This window comes from Cygnus olor, chromosome 16, assembly GCF_009769625.2.
Source record: "Cygnus olor isolate bCygOlo1 chromosome 16, bCygOlo1.pri.v2, whole genome shotgun sequence".
NCBI lineage: Eukaryota > Metazoa > Chordata > Aves > Anseriformes > Anatidae > Cygnus > Cygnus olor.
The window spans coordinates 3,148,678-3,171,937 of record NC_049184.1 but is presented as its reverse complement, the minus strand read 5'-3'; the positions used below and the strand labels follow the sequence as shown (position 1 = coordinate 3,171,937).

The 23,260-nt window shown below is 45.0% G+C and overlaps 1 long non-coding RNA gene across 1 annotated transcript; it reads left to right on the top strand.

Annotated features, from left to right (window-relative positions):
• Positions 1-4,631: 4,631 nt before the first annotated feature.
• LOC121079183 lies at positions 4,632-20,285 on the top strand. Its single transcript, XR_005824921.1, has 4 exons — positions 4,632-4,862; positions 10,461-10,518; positions 14,815-15,075; positions 19,208-20,285. It is a non-coding gene; the product is annotated as an uncharacterized LOC121079183 (long non-coding RNA).
• The last annotated feature ends 2,975 nt before the right edge of the window (positions 20,286-23,260 follow it).

Here is a 23,260-nt window from a genome sequence, read left to right as displayed (position 1 = left end):
ATAAACCATCTCCCACCCTAGTCCTAATCCTAATCCTAATCCTAATCTCAGCCTTGCCCTAGATATCAGCCACAGTGGAGGAGGCGGCTGCAGTATTGAGGGTGAACAGATCTCTCTGCCAAAACTGATGTTCCTGTACGTGCGTGTGTTGTCCCCTGGCTGTGACTGGTCCTTGTGCTGCTTTATCTTTGCCAGGGGCTGCCTGACATTTTTGGCACTGCACCCCCTGCTTGGTACTGATCTGATTATACCTGACTCTCTCATCTTGGCCAGCATAGCAAAAGAATGCAGTTTTGAAGTAGTCCTGTTTTAAGTTGGCTTTATTTTTATATTTTTAATTTTTTTCCCCCCTAAAAATTGTTGCAAGTCCTGTAAATGAGCCTGGAACTGCAGGAGAATGGCAAGAGTTGCAGGGAGCTGAGCAGGCAGTGATCTGGGGCTCGCAGGGTGAGGTGAGCAGCACTGCTGCCCCTGCCAGGGCTCCTCTGCAGCTTCCAGCATTAACTGGAGGTTTAAAGCCAGCTCTCTTGATTTTGCTGAGAATCATGAAAATGACTTCAGGCTTCAACATTGATTGCTCTGGAGAGCAAGTTATATGCACCGGTAGCACAGGCCAACTTGTTTTTAGTGATGGGAAATAGTGAATTTACCTCTAAAATGCTCTGGATTTAACACATTTGTCTCAGGAAAATGTTTTTTACTTGAATACTTGATCTGCTTGAGGGGCTTGACCAGGATGCAGCCATCATTTAGCACTTGTTAAAAAATAAGATAAAATAAAAATGCTCAAGCCAAAATCAAATCAAATAATGATATACATGGGAAAGAGCAAAACAGTGTTTGCCTAAATCTTTCCTTTGCTTGGAGACAGTCACAGAACAGTTCCTGTAATTCTGCCAGGTGGATAAGGAGTTTGCCTCAGTAGTATTGAAAACTTCAAGTGCTAGAAACAGGGTTTATTGAAGACAGAGTAGATGGTCTTAGTAATTGCCATGTAGTGTTTGCAGAATACATGGGAGGACATCAGCTTCACCAGTGCATGTCTTCTGAGTGTAATATTCAAAATCTTGACTCTTCTGTGTATTGTAGCCAAATTCATTAATTTTAAAATCTGGGTCCTTTCCTCCACAGATTTTAGACCAAGTGTCAATTAGCAATGTGGGTGGCAGATAATACACAAACTCTGCATAGTTCCAGTAATACTGTTGGCCTTTCCCCTACAGTTTATAAGTCAATTTTGGCAACAGCAACCTATGTCAAATGTGAGCTGCTCTCTGATCAGGTTACAGCCTATGCAGCAACACGAATTAAGTTTTTCTCTCGTAGGACTATGGGTGGAAAATATAATCAAAATTAGCAGATAAATGAATAAAATCTCAAGGACAATGACTGAATAAACATGTCTGCTAAGCAATTTTCTAGCAGGAAAATCTGGCATCTCTCACGTGAGGAGAAATACAGGGGAGGAAAGGAGCACTTAGCTGCTGAGCCTGAACAAGCAGAGGCTCGTGAGCGATATCAAACACCAGGTTCTTGGGGTAAGTAATTTAAAACTGCCCACCAGGCTGGTGTACAGGGCCTCTTCTGAATGTTGTAGGACAGTTATCATATTTCCTTAGCTTATGGTCATGTGTTTAGAGCTATCCCCAGAACATCAGCCTGCAAGTCAGCCCACACAGAGCTGGTCCAGTGCCTTGTGTTATGCAGCAGCTCTCAGCAAGCTTTGGGGGGGCACAGGAGGACTTACAGTATTATGGGCCAGGACCTAATGGCAGGATGTGCCCTATATTTTGGGGACTGAAGAGAGTAAGGGGACTCATAAAAATAAATATATTTAATAGCATGGAATGAAACAACAAATTGAAATTGCGCTGAAATCCAATTCTGGGGTTTTATAATCTACAGGAACTTATTAACTTCAGAGACCTGGGCAAGTTGGAAAAAAAAAAAAAAAAGCTTTTCATTCCATCTCCAAAACACAGAGAATTTAGAGCATTTTTATAGTACATTTCAGGACAAGGACTTGGGCAATGTGTTTATCCACTTCACTTACCTCATAAAACCCAGTTTATACAGTCCTGGAATCAATCCTGTTCTGTTCTGGGGTTTTCCAGAGCAGGGTCTGCCAGTGGAAGCACTTTATGATATGGGACTAATGTGTCAAAGGTACATAGACCAGAGCTATTGCGTTCACCTCTGTTTGATAGGAAGCAGATACTTAGATAACTAATACTTGTTGCGGGCCAAGGAGAACCTTTCAGTGCAGCCCAAGGTATGAAGGCACTTATCTGTTCTCCAGGACCTGATCTCCTGAGTTCATTTGCACTTGATAGGACAACTAGAGCAAGAGTGGCACCTAAAAATACCCCCAAAGAAAGAATTTGAAGTTGGAGTTTCCTGTACAGTTGACTTGATCATGTCAAGGGTGGCCATTCTCCAGTCTTGAGTTTTCATTGGTGTTTGAATTTTATTGCGTATCTATTAAAAAAAAAATCCAAAATGCTTCATTGGAAAATATCAAAATGCGTCTTTATAGCTGCAATATTTTCAGTAACGTAACTTCATTTTTCAGTGAATAAAACAACCTGTTTCTAGATTTCATTCTAAATTTGAGTTTTAACTGGTTTTCAGCTCACCGTGCCCAGCTCCCAGCCAATTAGTAGGCAAAAGTTTGCAGGCTGAGGGGTGGGAAGAGCCAAGTATTGCATGCTTCAAGGTGAAAGAAAGCACGTCTCCTCCAGAGAGATCCTGTGCTTGCTGCTTGAGTCCTTTCTCTGGATGTTAGGTTTTTCTGAAGGCTGTTCTGTTTTCCCATGAGCGTTCTGGAGAAGCCTGAGAAGGAAAACATCTGGGCCGTGGTAGAGCTGGGTTAGACTTGAAAAGGAAAAGAAAAATGGGTTGAAGAGAGTTAACTGAACTCTTTTTATCTCACCCTAATACAATGATTTGAGTTCTGGATTAATGTTTGAATGCCTACTTGTTTTAGCCAAAGTTATTTGTTTATAGTTAGTATTCTGCAGCTTTTGCAAGACTCTAGCTCTGCAGAGTGTCAGCTATTACTGCTATTTCTTCTTGCAGCATGGCAGAAGTTTGCAGTGTGGCCGCCGCTGCCCCTCCAGCCAAGTGGTTGTAGTGTGCACATCGCTACCCGGCCGCCGTGGAGACAGAGGAGAAAAATAGGAATTCAAGCCCTGTCTGAAAAGTAAAAGGGACAAATTAGTTTCTTGTCACTGCGCTGCAATAAATACATTGTCATTTTTATACCCCAGTGAATCATATTCTCCATTTCCCCCGTAACTATTATACAGTCTGCTGGCAGTACATCATTTTTTGGTAATTTTATTTTCACCAATTGTTTTATGAAATTTTTGAGTTTTATGGACACTAAAACAAATCTAGCCTGCAAGTATTATAGCCCTTTAAATCACTGGCAGGAAATCTCAAGGTTCCTCCAGACTGTGAGAGAAGGAAGCTTTAGGAAAGAAAGATTGCTCCTAGCTTATAAACTGAGCAAAAACCCAGAGATAAGTTTGTAAAAGGGGCATACATCATCACTGGCAAAAGCCAGGACGTAAAACAACATCTCTCTGCTCAGCTCCCTTACAAATAAAAATGGATTTTTATTTAGCAGAAACACTAAAGTAGTTGGGGAAAGGAACACACAAGCTTTTCCATGCTTTCTTAACCATAACAGTCCTTATTTCCTACAGAGCCACTGTGTCAGGCACCACCTTGGCTAAATTGCAGTTAATTGTAGTCCCAAAACCCTGGTTCTAATCCGTGTGCATGTAGCACTTGTCTGAATTTGGTCCTCAAGATGCTGAGGAAGTGTTGGCACTTGGGTATTTTGGAAAGGTCTCAGATATGTTCTTCTCTCTTGTCTGTTAGTTTTGCTAATATTTTTGTCACTAATCCTGCTGTACATATTTTTGAGAAGTTGCACAAAATTTTAGACAGCAAATAGGAGACCCCTATCTGCAGAGCCACCCTGTTTGCAGTCATCCTGGTGTTGGGCTTTGCTGAGGAGCAAAGGATTATGATTTCCAAAGCTTACATCAAAAATCAGTCATAGTATGATTTATTTTGTTTGTAAGTAACATTTTTGTTCTAGATGGACTGCTTGATGTGCTTTGCTATCTCTGAATATAAAAAAGTAAAAGTAGGTGGGATGGTGTTGCCTAGGTAGAAACATTAAAGAAGAACTTTCTTAACAGTAAACCTGGTGGGTGCAGATGGACGAGCTCCATCCGGTTCTGACATGGCCTTTGCAGTTAGAAATGAGCTACCCTTTTTCACTTTTTCTTTTTTAATAGCATCTTAGTGTATTTAAGTTTCTCAACAGAGTTAGGTTAAATATTTGTTTTGTGAATTGAATGAAACATTACTTTTAGAGCAAATTGAATCAATTTTATTTCTAAGCAACTAAAAAAAAAAAAACAAATAAGAAATTTGAAAATAATATAAAAATGGCTGCTTTTTCTCAGACCTGTGGTCCACTGTGGCCAGAAGCAGAACAGTATAAGTGCATATGCATATAATATTTCTTTTGGTATATCCTTCCAGCAATCTATTATGTAGGAACTTATGAGCCAAAGGGAACACATTTGTTAATGGCCCTTGATGGATTTTTCCTCTGTGAATTTATTGAGTTGAACATATGTATGCTCATGACTTCCACAGTATAATGTAGGAATGACTTCCACTGTTTAACATGTTGTGTGATGGAAAAATGTCTCTGTTTTCATACTTTTTGGCTTGCTGCTTGTCTGCCTGTTGACCTGATGCCTGACTTGCCCTTGGATGCCCAGGATATGAAAGATTTCTGCCTGAGTCTGCCCTGGTCTCCTTTCTTCCAGTCTGAGGTATACTTCTATTTGTTGGACAGATAACTTCCTGAGGGAATGGAGGCACTGATCCCAAAGGGGGGCTTGATTTACATGCTGCAGATTTGGGAGGCTGTAACAGCAACCATCGTATGTTGGCTAAAAATCAACCCTGGGCTGAGGCATGCTGTCCTCGTAAAAGTCCTAAAGAAATGAAACCGGTAAAGATACTTGCCTGAGTAGATGCTCATGTGATTGCAAAATGAAAATTTCTGAAAAGTACATACAGTCTAAAATCTCTAGGTGTTAATATTCACAGATTACAACCTTCAGCCTATGCGTGCTGAATAAATCAGTAAATAAGCATGGGCTAGTTTTCAAGCTCTGTTTTCATATTACCTGGAAAGAAAGGCCCAGGGGTTTGGAAGCAAACTGAGTGTGAATGCCTGCCTGACGGCTGGTGTTTGCAGTCCTGGATTCAGGAACCTCTGTGCATTTTGTCTGTTTGGAGCAGGGCAGCAGTGCTGCCTTCCCTCTGACCTGCCACTGATGTTTGGGTGCTTCAGGAAAAGGTCTTTAATGACCTGAGGATCTGGCTGTAATAGTCTGGTTCCTGTATGGTGATTTTTCTCCTGCCTCCATCCTGAGAGCATCTTCCATCTTGAAGACTTATAACTGGTTTCTAGTCCAGTAGTGGTCAAATGGGTAATAGAGGTGAAACACTGCTTAATTTAAATGGCTAGGCAGAAAAACAGAGAAGAGCACGAGGTGCAGTGAGTCAATGTGTTCAGTATGTCTGTCCCCTTCACGAAGGCTTGTTTAAAAACAGGACATGGATGTGTGATAGTTGTGAAATTTGGGATGTAGCTGTAGTGGGCCAAAAGGTAGAAATGGAGTTAACCTGAGCTCTTCGAAGCAACTTCGTGTCACTGAGGCTGTAGCCATGTTGGTGGCATCAAATTCTATGCTGAGAAAATACTCTTTGGGGTTTGGCTTGCAGTCGTGCTGCTGTCTGGCTCTCAGGTCTTTGGAGGAGGAGTGTGCATTGGTCGGGCTGGCTGCAAGGAAGAATTTTGCAGGATGTGAAAGATGGGGTGTATGGCTCTATTGACAGGGCAGTGGAGAGAAAAGGGGGCAGCAGAAAAAATAATCCACAAAGGCGTTGTTGTAGCTAGTGCAGCCAGAGGCACCGCGAGCCAGCCGAGCTGCCGGGGCAGGTGCTGCCATTGCTGCCAGACACCACCAGTATCTGGGGGAGGTGACACAGGGTCGAGCTCCGTGGTGCTCTGTTTGCTTCAGCAGCGGCCAGCTGAGCCAGACAACAAATTCACATCACAGTTGCTCTCTGTTTTATCAGCTCTCTGCCACCTCCTCTTTCAAAATAAAACCCATTGCACCACCCCTCAGCTCACTCCTTGCTGCTCTCTGTTTTCTCCCTTCTTCTCTTTGCACAAAGTGCACTTCTTTTGTTTTTATTTTTACTGTCTATAGCTAAATCTACTTCTTCCCCCCCCCCCCCCCCCCCTTTTTTTTTTTTTCCATGCTGTTTAATCTCAACTCAGAGCCCCAGAGCTGGTGCAGTGTTACAACAGTTTTGTCATGTTGGCTGTCACGGCGCTGACAGCCCCGTGACAGCTGGCAGATGTACAGATGATGGATGTTTTCTCCCTTGTGCAAGGACGATGGGATAAAAGTGCAAACAAACCGGGTAATAGATGGGAAAAGCAGAGCAATGTTGATAAGGCCTGGTCCTCACTCTGTGATGTATGGGAAAGCAAGCTGTGGGCAATTTGTTTCAGAGAAATGAGGGGTTCTTTGTAGAGAGGGGCACAAGGAGAAGAAGGAAAAAAGGAGCAAAAATAAAGAAATAATAATGGGGGGGAGTGGAGGGGGGAACTTCCCAAAGCTTGTCTTTATTGTGGCAACACTAGCCTGTTGTTATGGCAATAAGCAAATCTCATTTCAAGGACAGACTTGGGGGTCCTTGGCTCACGTCTGTGCCTTGCATCCAGAGAGGGCCCCCAGGAGGAGGTGTCTGGGGCTGGGAACACTGCATTTCTGTTTGCTCCTTTCTGCTGCTCCACTCAGCTCTGCGCTGGCTCGCCCCTAGCACCTCCTATTATTCATGGTGTCTAGGTGTCTTCTGAAAGAGCTAACAAATGACCACACTGGGTACAGGCAACAGATAAACTTTTCAAGCTGCTCACTTAAGCTGGGTAGTGGAGAAGTTCATAGGCACGTCTGGATCCATGCGACAGGGCTGCTCATCTCTAAAAGCTGGCGGTACCACGCTCTGGACCAGCACAGGGAGCTCCAGCTGCAGCCTGAGCTTCTCTGCTCCAGCTCCCCACTCCTGCCCCCCAGCTGCCAGCAGTCAGTAGGAGGATGCTGCACTGGTGCAAGTGACCTGGGGCAGAGGGTGACATTCACCTTGTCCCTGAAGGCAGTGAGCTCCCAGGTGTGGTCCTGCAGCTGAAGGAGGTGGCAGGATGCAGGCATGAGGTGCAGGTCAGCATACTCCAGCTGGTGTGCAGTGCAGGGAGGAGGATGCTCACATTATGGCCCCTCTTTATAAGAGACTTAACCCTGGCACGCCCTTTAAAATTCAGGGAATATCTTGCAGGGCTCCCGTATGGATCCTGAATATTAATCCCTCGGTGCGGTTATTGCTCCATGTGCCCTCGCACACCCACTTACCAGCATGTAAATTTTCAGGATGCCATCATCTCCCTCACTTCCCTTCCGCCTTTGGTTCTGTCACTGTCAGGGACTTATTTAGGCCTGTAATAGTGATAATTTATTACAGCACACTTCCTACTGTGAGTAAATAAGTCTGTCTCCCTTAAATTCCCTGGGCAATTAGAAGAATGAAAGACTGTGCCACGTATTAGCATTTATTTTCTCCCAGCATTTATACAAGGCCATTTTCTTGCTGACAAATTGAGGGGCAAATTGTTCTCGAGAAAGTCTGTCAGATGGGAAGGTGTTATGATTAAACTGTTGGAGTAAATTTGGGTAACAATAAATCCTTTTATTGCATTAACTGGATTTATTTGCTTGCAACTGCCGTTAAGGGTTTGAAGAAATAATAATAAACAGGTTGATTTTGCACCTGCTTAAGGGTAATTAAAATGCGCTCTAAAAATAGAGAGTCTGCTTATAAAAAATCCATTCAGTGATCTAGGGGCTGCTGATCAGGAAGTGGATGTAGAATTAGCTGTATGTGCATATTAGCATTGCACTAACAAAAATCCTAAAACGCAATGATGCTGCAGTGAATCCGGAAAGGGCTGCATTCAGACGCCGACTGGAAGGGCTCAGAGCTGCTCTGCTGCTGCTGTGCTGCTGCTGCGAGCCCTCCTGTGCTTGGAGCTGGGTGGGAGGAAAGTTGGCTGGTTTTTATGGTCATTTTACATCCATCGCTGCTTTTGTCACAGCCCTGTATCTGTTCCACCCTGGAGGGGGTTTACAGAGAAGCTTTTACTGCTAGTGTGCTGCTTGTGGGAAGTTTTTATGAAGCCTGGGTGACTGAGCAGGAAAAAGAGGCTTTTTGCTTCATCAGGAGTCTAGCCCCAGTTATCCCTATTGTCAGCTTGGATAAAGGGAAATGGAAATATTTGTTTACCTATGTTAAAAAAAAAATAAAAATCAAATATATGGAAAACCACCTGGAAGGTGAGAATAACAAAGTCCCATATGTCAAAAGAGATATTGATAAATTTTGTGTAAGTGATAGTTGCAGAACAAAAGTTGTTTGTTGGTGGCCCTTTATTTGTTCCCCTTGAGGAAGGAAAAGCCATTCATATCATGAATGGGTAAGGATCTTCTTAAAGCCAAAATAAAAATAATCAGGATCAAAAATATACAACTTGATCATAAATTTTGGTGGGAAGTTAGGTAAAGGTAAAACTTTTGGATGCCTTTTAAGAAAGGGCTTTGAGATAGAGGGCCTTTATATTAATTCTAAGAGGGCCCTTGATATCTTATGACAGGAACTGGAGGACTGGACAAGTGGCGTGAACTTCTGGGTATCCACGTTGTTACCATCACTGCGGGGGCTGTGTGAAGAACCACTGGATGGAGAGGTGTCTTCTGCTGTGCTGGGTTATCCCATCACTTTGATCTCCCACTGGTCACTTTTAGCGTTGGGTGAGACTTCTTCCCTGCCCTCAGCCTCCTCCACAGACAAATGTAGAAAATTGGTCATGGCTGGTCGAAATAGCTGGTGGAAATCTAGCTCTTGGTATTTGGATAGTGATGGCTAATAGAACTGGGAGCCTGGCAGCGTATTCTGGTGCTTCAGCTGGCATCAAAACTGAGATGCTTGCTTGATCTTGCTTCCTCCTCCAAGTTAAGCTGGGGAGGAAGCACAGCACGGGGCGCTCAGCAGCAGTGGCGCGTTCTTAGTGCCATTTACATGGGTTTGGCTTTGTGTGGGAGCTCATTAGGCTTGTTAGAAGGTGTGGGTGGTTGTTTGTGACCTGCAGAGGGGGAGCAGCTGCTCTGCGGACCTTCCCAACAGAGCCGGGCCTGGGCATCTGCGTGGCTTTGCAGTGTGGCCAAATTCAGTGCCACCCCTTTGGTTTTTTTTCCTTTTGTTTTCCAGTTGTTGTGGTTCTGAAGAAAATGAGAACACATTCCTCAGCTGAAGAGAAAATTCAGCACATGCCTCTGTGATTGCACCCTAGTGTCCACATTTCTCTCCCGGTTATTCAGCCTGAACGTGCGGGCAGCCTGCCTCGGCCGGTGCTTGTACTGCCCGAGCCCATCCTGCTGGTCCTGGTTTGCTGGCTGTAAGCTGTTAAAACGATGTAAATAATCATCTGTATTAGACTGGCCCTGTTGGAGGAGTTGTGGGTGTTTTTATCATCGCAGTAGAATTATTTCTAGGAGGACAGGGGGGTGTCAGTGAGTTCCAGATGTCACGGCTTGCCAGTGGGTCGCGGTGCTGCAGCCGCCCACGTCTTGCTGCTACAGGGCTTTTCCTGCTCGTAGGGCGCTTTACAAGTGGAATTGATTTTCTTTATTTTAAAAAACTATTTTTCCACGTTTTTAATATTCTTCCACACTTGCTAAATTAGAGGGGTAGAACATATGCTGCCATGCTAATGACTAATGAATATGTGCCGTTGATTTTAAATTACACATTTTGGGGAGTGATTTGCTGGAGCAGCTTGTACACACAGAAGGGTTGAGATGGTTTCACAGCCACTTTCCAAAGCAGAGAAGCTGCCTTTCATCTGCATTTGGCTTAGATGTAGTGTTTAAGGTGCCTCTCTATAGCGAGCTGAGGAACTGGGTTTGCTCTAGCACTGGAGCAGCTCGGCCCATCCTCACTGCTGTGACATGCAGTAGAAAGAGAAGGCCTCGGCCAACAATTTCCAAGTTGCCTACAGGTCTCTTTGCTTTATTTGCCCCAGCTGGTAATGCTGCTTGACCGCCCACTGCCACCTTTGGCATCCCATCGGCCTCCCTCACATCTAGTGCTAGTCAGAAAGATTTTAGTCTGAACTGTTCTGGGGAAAAACACTGGTAATTTGTAACAGGGATTTCTCCCTGTCCGAGTGATACCTTTGCATGGAAGGTTTTAGTTAAATGTTTCATTACATTAGATTTCTTCTTTCTTTCTTTTCAAAGATCTCCCACCTAGATGCTGAAAAGATTTTCTTCTTGTAACCTTGAACCCTTCCACAAGGTAAGCGTACCCATTTCCACACCATTCTCCCCGTCTTATTGGCTTGTGTCAAATTGTTGCATGATAATTTGTTTGGCACAAAAGTTTTCAAATCGGGATGTGTGGAGCAAAGCGGCTCCTGTCGCAGTTTGACAAGGTTATTGGAGGGTAATGTGGTAAATATTTTTCATCCATTAGCGGATTATAAAAGCGGTGCATCACACTACTGCTTGGCATCGGGGGGGTGGAGGGCAGGAGCACAGTCGTTAACTTAAGAGGTAAGAAGCCATCAGTCATCTGATGGATCCGGGAGGCAGGGCGTGCAGGAACATCTCACGTGTGCATGAATGCGTGTTTGTGTTAAAATTAACTATCCCGATCAAAAAAAACAGCAGATTTTTTTTTTCTCCTATCTGCTTCCATATTTACCCCTTTTCTTTTTTCTTTCCTGGTTTTGTTTCTGATTTCCATTCTCTCTTCATGAGGTTTTTCCTTAAATTTTTTCTTATCACATCCCCATAAAACCAGCACAAGGTGTTAGGTGTGTCTTGGTCTGCATCAGCATGTGGTCCGTGCGCTCCCTGCTCTCCTCCCCTCTGACCTGGCTGCTGAGAGTGGAAAGGATTTTTCTCTGCATGGGACTTCATTCTGCACTGACCCCTCATCATTACTGTAATAAAAAAAATTAATAATATAAATCGTAAACCATTTACTGTAGTGATAAATACAGTGATACATTTCTGTGCAGTTTTTCTGTGCTTTTCCTACAAAAAGCAGGACTCAATCTCTTTATGTGTAAAATGATACTGAACTGTAACTACCTTATAATGTTGCTACATTATTCTGTAGTTATAGTCCTAAACACCACAGCTTTTGTCAATTTTACTAGGTAGGTTTCATTCTTACCATAAAAAAAAAAAAAGTAATTTTTAATAGGGGTAGGTGGCAGCAGGAGAAAATGACTCATAAAGCACTTCTGATAGACTTGGCTTTCTAAGCCTGGGGCCTGAGTCTTCCCTGTTTGTCCCCTGCAGGATGCTAAGTTGTCATCCCTCAGGACTCTCAGTGACTTCTCCTTTGTGTTTAGGAGCTCAGGGATGCTGGCAGTCAGGGGCTTTCCAAGTGCACCTCTAGCTGGCGTACAATTTGGGTCAGGAAGGCACTTGTGAAACGCATCTCTTGGTTGTCTTCGCTTACTGGAGGCTTTCTCATCTCAAGGTGCCTGACCGAAGTTCCTTTAAAAACAGCTGAAATGGGAAATGCTCTTCAAGAACATGGCTGATGACTGCAGCCACCAAGGGGCATTTAGTCTGGAACCAAGCTGGGACTAGTCTGGAGGAAAAAACCCTCTGAACTGTGGCTAGTGTCGATGTCAGTCCTCAGGATTTTGCCTCTGCAGCTCCTCTTCTCTTGGTCTGCCTTCCCTGGCTGTACAGATGTGTCCCTGTGGGATGAGGGATGTTGCCTGCTGAGTTGGACCCAGCCTGGGGGTGTGATGGGGCTAGCCAGGCCCTGCTTGGTGTGGTTCAAACTCACCCATGGGGACCCCCAGCCTCAGAGGTAATGTGCAGCAAAGCACGGACTTATCCCTGCTGCTGGGCCGTGGATCAGAGCCTGTCCCAGCAGGACAGCCACTGCTGTAAGGCCATGGTGCTGTGAGGGGCTGCAGGGCATCAGCAGTGGGACCGGTGGGTGTTGGGAGGCAGCTGCAGGGAGGTAAAGGCAGTGGAAGCAAGGCAATGGGATGGTGACAAGACAAGGAGGCAGAGAAAACACTGCAGTTTGGCTTGCCCTATTTTTTTTTTTAAAGGGGGAATAAAAAAAGAATGGCCTCAGTTATACAAGCAGTTCCAAGCCTTGACTTTGGGAGTTGCTTATGCCCTGACTTGGTGCATTTTAAGGCACAAGCCTCCATTTGGAAGACGGTTTTAACCATAGGACTTTTATAGCTTTCTGCTGTGGGCTGGGTTGGAAAGCAGAAGCAGTAGTTGGCAAGCAGTGTCTCAGCAAACAGCCACATGCACGGCATTACAGCAGAATACAGCAACTGAACGCGTCGGCAAGTCCTTGGCCTTTGTCAAGCTTTTGAGACTTTTTGCAAGGCTTGGCTTACCTGTTTGTTGGCACATCTAAAAGTTTTGAGACTGTTGTTTCTCTTCTGCTTCTGTCCCCTTGCTCAGCCGCTGGCAGGAGGGCGGGCGGGCGGAGGCACTGCCTCTAATTCTCACTTTCCCTTCCGAACGAGAGTGATCTATGGATGCTCAGAGCCCGAGCCACATTAGCGGGGAAGACCCTGCAGCAATGAGGCTCGAGCTCAGTGCAACTTCTGTCCATTTAATTAAGAAATGCTACTCAAACAGAACTGAATACACGAACCTAATTTACTGCCATGTCTGTCTGTCTCTCTGTCTAGCCTTTTGTCTCTCCCTGCATCCTATACAATGCCGTTGTATCTTATTACTCGAGCTAGGTAGATTCTTGCTTGGCTGAGCCGAGATCAAAAAGTAATTTTTCTTTTTGCAACAGCCGATTAGAAATTCATTTATTTTCACATTAGACGTTTGGCCAATACCTCCCTCCCCCAACAAACAGATCCCCCCCAACTTCGTCAATTTAGCTCCATTTGTATAGTCTGCATAATGGAAGACAGTGAGCCTGTTAGAAAAATGTGGCCCAGGGCAAAAATTAAATGCAGAATCATGTATCAGAAATGAGATGTATTTACTATTGTTTTTGAAAATTAATGGTGCATTTTTAGTTTTTATAATGTAATTTAATGATGCAATTCATCTAATAAAAAAACACATTTTAACTCAGTCACATAGACCTACTGGGGCAGGACAAAATGTACCTTTCAGATGTAAGATTTTTTAAAAATGCTTCGGGCTCTTTCTTGAATGCAAAAAAGAGAAACTCTTTGCGTGCATTGGCTAACAGCTGGGATATCAGCAGGAGTCCAATAAAAAGGACATTTTTCTTTTTAAATATTGGTGTTTGTGCAGCATACAATAATATTATAAATGCAGCAGTGGGTTTGAAGTACAATGCTGCAGCTGATTATAGGATGCCATATGGTGCTGGCATGTTAAACTGATACAGGCTGAACATGGGCTGTAGCTTTAAATGCTGTGGTCCAGCAATTGTGCTAAACTAGAATAAATACACTATACAGTGTCAATATATCGAGCGATCGTGTTCAGCAGCAAAAAGAAACTGTGTCAAAATAGTACAAATTGATTGGAGAAAACCCACAAAAGTCAGTGTGGAGCAGATGCTCCTTCCTAGGCACCGATTCTGCTCCAGCTTTCGCAGAGAAATGCCCATGCCTCAGTTTTCTTGTTTAAGGCATTAAATGTTCTTTGTCCATTTTGCATCATCATTTTCACCTGCTTTGCAATTTGCCACGGACTTTAAAACCTCCAAAAAATGCAGTTCCACAACAGGGTGCAGACACAGGCTAAGGGGTGCTACCTGCTGGCTGCAGCCTCCCACCAGTGCGAGCAGCTGCACTGGGACTTGGGCGATACTGGAAAGAGACCCGATGAAGTTAGAAATAAACAAACAAACAAACAACGAAAGCCGCTTGATGCTTTGCCATCAGCACTGAGCTGCTGTGGCTCACTGCCACGCCGCTGCTGGAGGTGAGCGATGTGCAGGGCCAGGAGCACGGGGCTGCCTTGTTCAGCTGGTTCACTTCAGCTGATCGCGTTAAGTCCCAGGGTTTTGAAGGTGCTTCTACAAAATACATTCAGGTTTGATTTCCAGCTTTAAAATAAGCTTCCATCTGCTTTTGTAAAGCTTTACTTTTATGGACAGAACTTGAAGTTGCAGCTGAGCACATTGTATCTGATACTGTTTTAAGAAAACTCCTTTCTTACCATTATTAAAAATGTACATTTAACAGGAATGGCTGAGATTAACTACATGAAAACTCTACCAGTTTGGCACTGAAGTAGATTTTGGTACAAAGCTGTGGAAGGAGAGGTTTTCATTTGTGGATGAGCTAAACATCTGTTTTAATTTGTGTCCTGACCCTGGTTGCATGATTTCCCAGTGGGCCCGAGGAGATGGCTCCTGTGACAAGTAAATGGGGAGGGCTCCTGTGAGCTCTGGCGAGGCACTCTTTGAGGGAAGCCCTTTGCTGTTCCATGAGGTTCGTTAAAGGGAAATGTCAGCTGGTTTGGGTCTAACAGGGGCTCTGCTGTTCAAGTTCCCAGTCAGTTTGTAGGCACAAAGAGGAAATAGAAAAGCTGGGTCGCTATTTGAGCAGGTTTCTCTGAATCCCAGGATTAACCTTCTTTTCTCTTCCCCTTACAGCCCATCTCCATGCCCACATTTAGTAAGCCTGAGCTTCTGGCCCAATGGATGGATTTTGAACCATCCCCAACACATCCTCGCTCCTGCTCTTCCCAGCAAGCCCCGAGTGCATGGTCTCTATGTTGTCCCTTCCAGTTTACAGACCTAAGGCACAGCCTTGGAGAGGGGAGCCCAGCAGGAGCAGAGCAGCAAGCCAAAGGCTAAATCGTTCCCAAGGTTTCTGGTGGCTTACTGCATGCAGAAACCCAACACACAGGACAGGTAAGTAAGCAAAGCACAAGCATCACAGTGCCTCTTTTGTACTGCTCTGCGTGTGAGCAGTGGCAGAGGCAAAATATGGGACCCTGTGCTTTGTTTTCCTGTGCCACAGAATTTAAGCAACATAGAGAAATGTGCCTGTGGTACAAACGTAAGCTTTTTGTTTGTTTGTTTTGTTTTTTAATGGAGTGACTTTAATAACTTCATAACCATCATGTTTATAGTTTGATGCACTGGAGTAGGATTGATCCCAGCACTGGATTTCCTGCTGGACAAGGAGAGCCCTCATTCCTGGCTTTCTGTGCTATTTGGTGGCTTTATAGCACCTGGGCTTTACTCTGCCTCCTTGATGGGAGGTGCCAGCTGCAGCTGGGATTAATGCAGCCTTGGCTAGCTGCTGGCAGAGCCTATGAATCCTCCTTGAAGGTCTCATATTGTGGAATTTTTCTGTCTGCAACATCATGCTACCTGTATAGGACTTAAAACCAAATGACACAAAAGTCTGATTTGATGTGGCAAATCCCGTATGGGGCTTGATATTGAGAAATTTGCGGTGCTTAGGATCTTAGGTCAGGAATAAAGGTTGCGTTTTACAATTGAATGGTCCCTGACTCAAAGAGACTGTAGATTAGATGTAAAGAATATCTCCGGTTTATCTGTTAAGTGAAGAGGTGAATCTCTGCTAGGCTCTGACCTGTAGACGCATTTTTCATTGTGAAAGAAAATAAAAAGAGTTTGTTGGGAGTTAGAATCTGTCTTTGCTATGGCTCGGGGTGGTGTTTAGCAAAGAAAAACGTTCAGGACAGTAATCAGAATTTGAGCAGGTTCGGGTCATGGGATTGTTACAGGGAGAGAGTTACTTACATGGGTAGGTAGAGGCAAATGTTAAAATAAACACATTTCTTATAGCTGAAGAGTTAACTGACATTTAACATGGTGACTGAAGGAGTTGAGACAGACTTTTTTTTTTTTTTGATTTAAGCTAATTTGTTGGAGGCCTCATTAGTTGGTGCAGCCTCTGTATCAATAAACTGGAACCGGATTTCCAGAAATGCATCACATAATTTTTCAATGAAAAATCCAAGAGCCTGGGAGATGATGTTATGGTGTGAATTACATCGCAGAGCGGTTGTCAGCTGTCCCTGTCAGCACTTTTTCAGATGCCGTAATGCGCAGTGAATGCTGTGGCTGCACCTATTTAGGATTACTGTGGTGGTGGTTTTAGGGGAAGCACCACAAGTTAACAGCTAAAGAAACATGTCCCTTTTTCTTGAATTGCCTGATCCTTAAACAACACTTCACTGGCTGCAAGTTGTCACCACTGTATCTGTGCCTATTTCTTCTCACCTTTTGAAATGAAGCATGTCCTTTCCCACTTTTGCAGATTTACCAGGAAGAGGATCAGTGTTTGCTCTGACTTTCCCATTAGCATGCTAATACTTTCTAGCACAAAGGACAGTGAAAATACTCCCATTCTTGAGGCTAGGATCACAGGCTCTGGTTGCTCTTTAACTGCACCCAGCCTGGACCGCAGACCCCACGTGAGGTCAGGACGCAGGGTTATCCAGAACAGCAAGAGAGCAAGTCCCAGGCAAACTGCATGGTTTAAATCAGCAGGACAACCCAAAACGTGTTTATTTTGTTTTTCAGATCAGGGACTGAGATTCACAAAGACTACAGGACTTGGCATATGGAGCTGTTGCAGGGCTGTTTCCCCATCACTCTTGGAGATGTTTCTTAGTGTGCCAGACACCACTGTACCCCAAGTAGGATTCAGGATAAAAAACCTGGGCTCCCTGGATGCCTGTCAGTTCAGTAAATGTCCCCGCTATTCAAATATTAATTAAAGATGGTCTGTTTTGCTAAAATATTGAAATGCTGATGAAGCACAGCTTTCCTTCTCCTGGAATTAACTTTTCCAGCTCACCTGTATGTGTCGCATGGAGCAGAGTGGCTGTGGGCTTACAAAGGGTGTCACCCTGCCTGCGCTGCTGGTCCCTGGCTGTGTACACCCCATCAGTGGGGCTTCAGAGCTGCGTCTCCAGAGGTTACCAACAGCTATGGGTGGGTCTCATCCTGTCCCGGTAGGACTCCTGGTGAGCTGACCTGGCTGACAACAGGTCTGGCTGTGCTCACTTTCTGCTACTTCATGGGAGAAAATAAACCAGATGAGCAAGTGATTCATCTTCTGGGGGACCTGCGAGCACCCTGCTGCACACCGGACTGATGATAGAGTGATGTCTTAAGGTATGCAATTTACAGATATCTTGCATTCAGGGTTTTGAAAGTGTTTAATTAATGGAATAAATCTCGGACTTTGCAATGGACTAGCTGGCTATGCCTGTTTCCATATTACAGAGAGATTCTGTAAGTCCAGGAGATTTACTAAGAAGTATGTGAATGTAAACACGTCTAGGATTCCTTTGCCACCAGCTGCAGCCCAGGTGAACGGGTTACAGCAGACGTCTGAGTGCTTCTGAAAACTTCCTTTTCTTGCAGTCAGCTGGGGAAACAGACACTTGATCCTGTGCTCAGGGTCAGTCCTTCTGGCTCTGAGCTTCCTTTGGTGAGAGCCTGCACAGCTTTGCTCTCACCTGTGCGAAACCTTGTCTCCCATGAGGGTGCTGGGTCCTCTGCATGAGCTGGGAGAGGCTTGCAGGATGCCTTGCTCATGCACACCTGCATTTCCTATACTCAGGATGCTTCTGCACGTTTTAAAGTTTGTTTTGCCATTTGTATTAAGAAGAAGAAAAAAAGCCTTTCTCATTAACGTGTTGTCAAACCAGCTGGTGATTCGGCTGCGGGAGCTGAAGCCCACCGGAGCTCACTGCAGCTGGTCACAGCTCTCCCGGCCACCAGGCACGCAGTGCAGCTTTCCCTCCGCCCTGCAGGTGGTACTGTTCGACCACTTTGCAGCCCTCTAAGGCAAGGAGCTGCAGCTTTTCGGGTAAGCTTTACCAGCGCATCTGGGCGCAGTTGCAGGCACGCAGCAGCACGGAGCTGGGCTCTATCCGCTGCTCCCCGTGGGTGCAAGGACCAAAGGCGTGCCCTGTCCCTGGGACACCCGGTGCACCCATGTGGGTCACCCACAGCTCTCCTAAGACAGTGCCAGCCCGTGGGGCAGGAGGGGTTTGTGCGTGTATCAGAGCAGCAGCTTTAATCCTTAATGTAGGCAGCTTGGAGCAATGGGCAATAACTTTTCCCCTTGGGAATTCAACATCTTTTCAAGGGCGGATTGCCAGAGTTTGTGTGATTTAATCAGCTCCTTCTGGGCTGCTGAGCTGGAGAAGAGCAGGGCAGGGCTCTGGGGACTCTGGCTGTTGACTGATTTCTTCTGGGGAGCTGGTGCACAGAGCAGGAGGCTGAGAGAGGGCGACGGGCACCTTGTATACACACATTGCACGCTTCTGATTAGGTTTGTGTGATAGGTAACGTGGTGTTTTGCTTGTCCACCAGCTAGCTTTATAGGCACTGTGCTAGCCCAGGAGTTGCTCCTGACTTGCAAAGGAATGGGAAGAACCTTTCATCTTTCCTGACCTTAAATACTTGTATATCCGTGCCAGTGGTTCTGCTCCACCCTTTGCAGTATTCCTGTACTTTGGGAACGATGCTCTGCAGTTACAGGTGCTCAGCCCCTTGCAGGGGAATGCTTGGTTGTGTCCTCCCTTTCCTCTGCATGCACCTGCACTTCAGTCCTGAAGACTCAGTGTCCCCTTAAAGCCTACAAAGTGGGAAATCAGCTCCCCTCCACCTTTTCTGCTTGGACCTGCCCATGGTGTTACTCCAGCCCCCACGGAGAGGGCAGCTCCCTAAGGCTGGGTTCAGCTGCAGTGTAGACAAGAAGGGGTTTGTCTTTTCTGGTCCTGCTGTGCAGCTGATCCCTGCAGTGCTGGAGAGCCCCCCCACCTCCATTTGCTGCTGCGGGCGAAACGAAACCAGATGCAAACAGCAGTGCGGCACCAAGTACAGCTGTTTTGCCCCATGTTCAAGCCCTGCTGCAGCAAGGGTTGGCAGCACGATGTGTGAGACGTGTCCTGCATGTGCATGTTTGTGCTGAGATGTCTGTGTAAAAAGCACCAGAAGTAGGCGCCCCTGTATCTGGCTGAAACTCATTTGGCTTTTGATTCTCTTACAGGCTTGCCATGCGGATGAGGTGTCAGTAGCTTTGAAATCCTCGTCGTGAGGCTGGGGCCCCTGTTTGCAGCTCAGCACTGTGCCACATCTCCTTTGGCTGGGGCTCATTTGCGGTGCTGTCAGAGCACCAACAGGTCCCATACAGCAGCGCACGGATTCAAGGCATTCTCCTGGTGTATCCATCACTATCTCCGTCTCATTGCCAAGCACTTCAAGCTTTCATCAGATCAATTTTCTCCCTTTGAAAGAAAAGAGGCTTGTTATCTTGTGTGCGGGGCAGTGGGAACCACTCACCTGCCTCTTCCCAGGGTGCTGTGCAGGTGTGGAGGGGCTTGGGGAGCATGGGGAAAGCAGCTCAGGGGTCTGGCTGTGCTCACTGTAAGCCTTTGAAATATTGAGAATGGCTCAGTGGCTGGATGGAGGCTTGCAAGGGGTGGACAGATGACCAAATGTCTGTAATAGGTGGATTTTATGGGCTTCTGCTGTTTTCTGGAGGCATGCCTTCTGCATGGGCTTCTCATCCCCAGACTCGTTGCTTTGAGAAGGCGAAGGCAGGGAAGCAGGAGTGAGGAAACACGGGCTGAATTTTGCCCAGGTCTCATTGGAGAGGGAAGTAGTGGGGGGTATCAGCAAGGTGCTCTGTGTCCCTCAGGTCTGTGTGGGGCCAGTCCCGAGTGTGGGTTTTGTTGGTCCTGCCCTCAGCTCTGGTTCCTCGTCCCAAAGCCCTCCCTGCCAGGCCGCCTGTTCTCCCCGCTGACCGCCCACTGCTCTGAAATCACTCCCCATGGAGTCGAGCGGTTCAAAGACAACAGAGGCACGAGATTAATCATTCCTTCCCTGCTTCTTCTCCCCCCAGCCCAAATGGCTAAAGTGTCTTTATTATTAAAAAACAAAATAAGACACAAAACAACACACACAAGAAAAGCCCTAGCAAGGTAGACAGACACAAAGCAAAGGAAAAGGAAAGGGTTAGGCTGCGAGCCGCAAATAAGCACCATCAATCATAGTGCAGTCAAAAAATGTACATGTGTTGGTACCTGCGTGTTATTGGCAGGACTCAAGAAGCCTCCTGAGTACAATCTTCAGGGCTCCTTAGATAAATAAATAAATAAAAAAAATTCCATGTCCCTCTGAAAAACTGCTTGTCAGCACCGGAATGGCAGGTGCATTAACTCCCTAAGAACCAGATTATGCCCTGCACGGCAAAAAAATGCAAACACAGAGAAATAAGATGTCAGTCAACTCCTGTATCCTCCTGGTGTTTTTGTTGTTGTTTATTTGTTTGTTTTGATGGAAAGTGTTTTGAAATATAAATGCAGCCCTTTGTACAAATGGATCCAGGAAACAGAGAGATACAAATGCACTCATGGTCCAGCTATCCTGCTTGCATATTTACCCTAAATTTGCATATGCCCAACATATGATTTTTTATTTTCTTTTAGTACTCCACAACAATAGCTGAAAAGTTAAGATTTGGTTAGGAAATAGCCTCTACTGCTGCTCTGATCTCGAGTCCCTTGGTGGGCTTCCCGTCCCCCCCTCTAACCCTGCCAGACCTTGACACATCATCCCAGTGCCACCTGGCTGCCTGCCTGCCCCTTGCCTCGGCTCCTCTTCTTAGCTCTGAAATGTTTCCTTTAAACACCCACCTCTTTGAGAGCTACTGTCTTTTTCCCTTAGACCTATACTGCACTCTCCCTTTCCTTGTCTTTTCTTTTATCCTCCTCAGCTGAGGACTTCAAGTTGCTGGCAATATGGCCTGGGCTATTCTGCAGATGTCCTCTACATCTCTGGAGCTGCTCCCATCCTTCTGCTCCTCCCTGCTCCTTTTCATATATATATATATATATATGAATATATATATATCTATAATATATATATTATATATATATATATATAAAAATATATATGTGAATATATATATCTATAATATATATATTATAGATATGTATACATTTACATATATATTTATATATATATATATATGAATATATATATATCTATAATATATATATTATATATATATAAATATATATGTGAATATATATATCTATAATATATATATTATAGATATGTATACATTTACATATATATATAATATTCACATATATATGTAATGTATATATATTATGTGTATATCTATAACGTATATATTTTTTTTCCAGTGTAAGCCATGAAGAAGCAAGTTGCTCTTCCAGGATGAGTAAAGTTTGCATGACCTCGTGCCAGAAGATAGATGTTTTTGGGGAAATGGCCATTAGCCCTTCCCTGAACTTGGCAATGTGTTTCCTAAGATTCTTATCACATGTAGAAAGATGCCAATTACTTTTAGCTGTGGGTGAGCCAGCTGTTCCTGAGACAACCTTCAGCCCTCCCAAGGACAGCAGAGGTGTCTGCCTGTTCCGGCTTGGCCCTCCTCGGGACCAGGGCTGGTGGCTCTTGGGGCCAGGTGATGGTTGGGATGAGTGTGGTGGAGTTGCACAGGAGGGCTGCATCCTGGAGCCTGACTTAGCCGTGCCTGGACCAGGGACGGTTTGGCATCAGCACGGAAAAGCTGGCACGACGACAGTGACCTTGGGTAGCCACCGGGCCAAACTCATCACCTGGAGACACCTTGCTTCATTGCAAATTCATAGATCCATTTGTTTCTCTGTGGGGGGTGTTTTGATAAGATAGGCCTGGTACTACACCTTCGGTTGTGTAATGGAGATGTTTCTGAAATAATTCCTTTTTTTTTTTTTTTTTTTGGTCTTGGCTTGATTTTAAATTAATCAGGCTCAAAGATTTATGAGCCTCCAAAAACTGTTTCTTCGGGGATGCCCCTTGATTGCACTGAAGGCGGAGTGGAGATCTGAATTTTCAGCATGGCTTCCTGTTGGAAACAGATCAATAGCCTCATAAGGAGGATCTTGTTTCAGAGTGGGAAAACAACAATTAAGCTGGCATTTATCTGTTACTGATTCAGGATAACAAAAACAAAAAATCACGTTACAAAAGTGTACAGGAGTAGACTTATCTGCATTACCCATGTCTGAGTGAATTCAAAGCAGGATCTCCAAAGGCAGCAAAACTCTGTCACAATATTGAAACTGTCATAAAATGTGGCTGAAGCTTTTCTCTGTCAGATGGACGAGCTGTGCCTTCTTAATTTTGGGGTTTTGTCTCTCTTTTCCTCATAGCATCTCACTTGAATCCTTGTGCTTCCCGTTGGCGGCAGAGCATGGCCACCCGCGCTGCAGAAATGACAGGTTGGAGGACAAGAGTAGGGCTGGGGCCGTCCCCAGGGCTGCTGTACGTGGCCAGAACATCGGGTTCGGAGACTCTCAGTCAGCATGCTGCAAAGGTCATAAAATAGTGAGCAGCAGAAGTAATCAGAGCCTGGGGCTGGCCCGGATCGCCCTTTGCTTTCAGAATTAAGGAGGGTGCTTGGCTCTGCTTGCGAAGCAATCACATTGAACAACCCCAAACTGGCTTCCACGGGGAACCGTGGCCTCCTTGCTCTGCGATATGCCCTCCTCCGGTCCAGCAGCTTTCTCTTCCAGACCACAGCTTTATTTAATTTAGGTCCTACCGTTGGCAACGGTTTTGCAATGGGCTGTGGGTTAGGAAAAAGTAGAGAATTTTTCCTTAAGCAAAAAGGAGATGACATTGCACAGAAAAAACAGGGCAAAGAATAGTTTGTTGGCCGTTTTTCTTTTCTGCCTTGCTTCTGTGTGTGATGCCAGCAAAAGGATTGCATTTTGGAGTGATTTAATGAAAAAACGACTTTTATTTCTAATTCCTTTGCCTGCTTCAAAGCAGAAGGGCCACACGATGGAGCTCTGGGGCTTCCGTCGGGGCCTGCCTGGATTCACGCATAAAAAGCTGTTTGGAGACCTTGAAATTATGGTTTTTATTAATTTTTCACTCAGTTTAATTTTTACATTCATTTTAAAATGGTAAGTGTTCTAGACATTATAATTGTAAAATGTAATTTATGGTTGCTAGCTGAAGGTATTTACCTTTGCTTTCTTAAGATTGGAACTTTTATTTTTATTTTTACGACTGTAACGGG